This window comes from Nematolebias whitei, chromosome 10 (genome assembly GCF_014905685.2).
Source record: "Nematolebias whitei isolate Nwh7 chromosome 10, NemWhi1, whole genome shotgun sequence".
Taxonomy (NCBI): Eukaryota; Metazoa; Chordata; class Actinopteri; order Cyprinodontiformes; family Rivulidae; genus Nematolebias; species Nematolebias whitei.
In genome coordinates this window covers 14202272-14206952 of record NC_056507.1, presented here as the reverse complement: position 1 = coordinate 14206952, position 4681 = coordinate 14202272, and the positions used below count along the sequence as shown (strand labels likewise).

The following is a 4681-nucleotide window of genomic DNA, read 5'->3' as shown; positions in this document are numbered from 1 at the left end:
TGTCTTTTCTGTTTAAGCTCTTAAATTCACGACGATCCGTTGCACGCTGTATTCTGACCGACGAGGAGTTCAAATATCTTGAAGGGGCGTCTGCATGTCTGATGAGCAATGAAGAGACAGACAGTGAAAACGGCCAAACATGGAAAGTGTATCCACCTGAATGGAGGGCAACAAAGCTCACAGACATTTTGAATAGGTGCCAATGCCAACTTGCCAAGCTGCAACAAAAGTCGAGCAGAATGGTACATCGTAGGGTGGCCAGTGGCGTATGCAGCATGAGTCAGCCTCCAAGAGGCATAGACAAAACGTATTTGAAGTGAAGTTTTTTTTGTGTGTGTTAATAAAAATCTTTTAACAAATTCTTTGTTTTCTATGTAAATGATATTAATGTGCAGTTAGGTGTAAAACACCTGATTCACTAAACTACTTTATAAACTGTTCATTTAATATAAGTACAATAAAAGGTAATATGTGACCCATCACATCGAAGTGAGGATTAAAAGTGTTTTGAGTAAAATATTTGCAAAAATTGCGTTTTATCAAAATATAACAAATAAATGTTCTATCAGTGTAACATTTGATTGAATTGTCTAAAAAAAAAAGCCTAATTTTTAAAAAAAATTCTTATTAAAATTTTAAACAATTAGGTTTCAGACCAAATAATAGCCTAATGTATTATTGTAACCAACAAGCCAAATTAAGTCATATCTCTGAATCCCCTTATGATATCAGAATGATCCAGTATCAAAATATAGCTTTGAAAGCCACAAATCTGAAGATGTAATGGGCTCATTTTGACCAAATTTGACTTAATCCTCATTTTGATGTGATGGGTCACATACGATAAACCTAAAAACAAACAAAAGAAGTAAGAAAATTGTAAGATCATTTAAGATGGCAATGATAATCACATGTGGAATCACATTTAGTCTAATGGTATTTATAATTGTAATCATATACTTTAAATATAAAATAGAGCCAACAACTACAGATTGGAACAACTACAGATTGGAACTTCTTCAGATTAGCAAATGACTTCATGGATGAGCTCACTGTGACATCCTATATTGTTTTTTTTGTACAGCAATTCAACAGATTTAGCTATTTTTTATTCTTAGTTTATGTGAGGTTTTCATGTCAACTTTTCATCAATAATGATAAAATATTTAATTTTACTGACTTTACAAACCTCAACAATATAAACATATGGTTGTCCATTTTCTTCTTTTCATTTATTCTGTTAGGTAAACGTCTCTTGAAAGTGTGATGCAGGCTATTTAAATGAAAAAATAAAGTCCATGAAACAATTTAATTTACAGATAAAACACACAAGTAAACCCTTTTGAGTCTTAACTGTAAATTAAATTGTCCACGTCGCCAAACTCCTTACAGGTTGGTGGCGGTAATGCACCGTTTTCCAACAGCCGTTTAACTGAAGAAGAAGAAGACACTTCCGGTATTACATTGGCGGGATAACACAAACGAGGTCCTTCTCGGATAACGCGACGTGTTTGATTCAAAGCCAAGCGGCTCTACGATTTTCAGTAAGTTGCTGCTTCACATATTTAGTTCTAATTATTTTTGACCAAGCATGTGGTTAGAGCGTAAAATATGTAGTTTTACCGGTGTGTTACTCGACCTTTTACAACATGGCGTTGTCAGCGTCACGTCAAGTTGAGGCTGTTTGAAAAGTTGTACTGAGCAGAATAAAATGGACACTCATACAGGGGGAATGGGAGACATCTATAACCAGTGGCTGCTGACCACTGTTGGGCAACTCCTCAGTGAGAGGTGTCTATTTGCTTTTCTAAAAGCTGTTTTATGATGTCATTGTCTAAGTTACATATTTGGATATTTTCTAATATAATTGTGATCTAGGCTGGAAGTAATCAATGTTGGACAAAAAATGACCACTAAATATGTTTAGAACTACAAATCAACTTAGAATACTTTCCTGGATTTTCCTGCAAAACACCGTTCAAGTTATCAAGTCAATGAACTGTTGGTGTGTGGCATTGTGACTTAACATACTGTTATATAATTTAAATAATATTATAATGCAACGCCACATAACTGAATCTTTGTCTTGTAGCACCCAAGATGCAGCTCCACATCACGCAGCACAGAGTGGGCAGGTAAGAGTACTCATTGACTGAATATTATTATAATTATATAATGAAGAGTATGAGTCTGGTGAAGACCTGCTGTATATGAAAAGTGTCTTGAGATGTTAAATGATTCAACCCTTTAATGAAACTGGCCTGAATTGATCATAAGGCTTTGTAAAAAGGGGAGATTTGTTCTGAGTTATGACAATTTTTAAAATGTGATTGTGTCAGGAGCAGAGCCAGTAGTGATGAGGGGATTGTTCCTGTCAGTATAAAGGAACAGGTGAGCTGTTGTAACTGTGTGTGAACAAGTATTAGTTCCAATATAAACACTTTCTAAACGACAGTAGTGACTCGTTATATTTTTATCATTAAAAGTAAGACAATAAATACAGAAAGCCTGCAATGAAAGTATGAAAGTAATATGAAATGAGCCTGCATATTTTGCCATTGAAAATATATTAATTGGTTAAGTCAAAATGAGTTTTCCTTATCAAATATACTAAAGCTTTACAGATTATTGTCCTGATGCAGGCTCAATAAATTAATTCCTCTGGACAGATTCTTCTTTGTATCAAAAAGATTTCTTCAGTCTGAGGAGCTGAGACAAACTCAGTCATCGTTCCTCCTTGATAGAGAGGAACGATGACTGAGAGAGGAGTAAAGGAGGCCATCTTTGTGAAAAGAAACCGTCCATCATTAAACAGAGGTGGAGGCCTCCGGGTTCAACTGTCCCCCTCTTACAATGCTGTTATTGCTAGTATCTTACGTTCACATAAAATATTTGATAATGTTCTTATAGAAACAATTCTTGAATAATGTTCACACTGTGTTAATGCTGCATGTTTGACTCAGGGTGCTTCTTGTTCTGCCATTAACTCTAAAATACTTATTGAATAGTTTACATATGTAGGTAAAACTAGATGTTAAATACACCAGAATGCAGGAAATGGCATCTATTTTATTCAAAATTTTCTGGGGGAGGACCCCCAATGGCTACCAAGCCAAGAGCCATTGTTAGCACTGAGGTTAAGCTAAAACTAAACTAGCTAAAAATAAAAAATAAATCCTAGAGGAAACAGAATTAGAATTAGAATGCAAAATGTATCTGATTTGCTTTAGTCTCACATTACATCATTGTAGATGTGTGAAACTATAGTTTCTGGCAATGCAGAAGAAGTAAAACTTTTAATTAAATTCTGGGTCCTCGTGTAAAGATGTGTTAAAGCGCCATCTATTGGTAGATATGAGTTACTAAAAATATTCAATATGGGAAGATTAAAAAAAAGGTTTTTGGAACATCCGTAAACTTTTTGTTTGAGAATCTAAGAATTGAGATATGGATGCATTTGCTTTTTGTTATGATTACATTTTAAAAAGTGCTCTTATTGACCTTGTGTTTTCTGTGTTTTCTGTTGAAGCTTTTGAATTCACGGCAGTCTGTTGGTCGCTCCATTTTAAATGATGAAGAATGAGGGGGTGCCAACATGCCTATGAGTACGAGACCGACACGAAGACAAAGACACATGGAAAGTTTATCCACCTGAATGGGAGAGCAGCAAAACTAGGACATTTTAGACAGATGCCAGTACAAACTTGCTGAGCTTCAAACAAAGCCCTGCAGAATGGATGGCTACATTGCAGAGTGCCCAGTGGGAAATGCAACCTGAGGCAGCCTCCAAGAGGCACCAACAACTATTTTTTTTTACAAATGAAACCGTAGGTTGTATTTTTTACAAATTAAACCGTAGGGTTTTTTTTTTGTGTGTGTGTGTGTGTTTTAATAAAAAAAGAAAATCTTTAAGAAAGTCATGGTCAGTGTTTTCATGTCTATGATATGTTTGCATTAGTATGTGTTATGAAGATACAAACCACTGTGTATTTACTAGACTGCTTCATAAACTGTTTATTATACTGATTTTTCATAGTTCTTATTGAAATGGTAATGTGCTTACTGGTCCAGCTTGTGATTTGTACATCATGATGATGGTACATAAACCAAAATTAAAGACTCATTAATTTTGATGTAAAAAACTGGGTGATCTTAAAATGTTAAAGATCTTAGAAGCCAACTATTTGTAGCCTATAGCAGATTTAAATAGTTATATAAAGCACTTCACGTATTACAAATAAAAACTAAATGGAGTGCAAGACAAAAAAACAACAACTAACCATTGGAAACATGTTAAGATATAGTTATTTTACTTGAAGGCTTACCTACATGCCAAACCTGTATTTACAGGCAGAGTATATCAGATTCCCAAATTTGCATAAATGAAAAATCTAAATATCCGACTGACATCTGCCACGTAATACGCCAAAGATGCGGCAAGTATGCAAAAGGATCTGAAGCTGGAACTCCGAGGGATCGCATACTTCAGGATCCTTCGCAGATAAACATCTGTAAATATCCGACAGACATCTGTCACGTATATGCATGAATCTAAAGCAACCATACGTCAAAAATGCAGCAAGTATGCAACGAGATCTGAAGCTGGAACTCCGAGGGATCACATACACACATTTTTCAGGATCCTTCGCAGATAAAAATCTGTAAATATCCGACAGACATC

The 4681-nt window shown here is 35.1% G+C and overlaps 1 long non-coding RNA gene across 1 annotated transcript; it reads left to right on the top strand.

Moving 5' to 3' along the window:
* Positions 1-1446: 1446 nt before the first annotated feature.
* On the top strand, positions 1447-3741 carry LOC119415542. Its single transcript, XR_005187061.1, has 4 exons — positions 1447-1544; positions 2093-2135; positions 2340-2391; positions 3530-3741. It is a non-coding gene; the product is annotated as an uncharacterized LOC119415542 (long non-coding RNA).
* Positions 3742-4681: the final 940 nt, after the last annotated feature.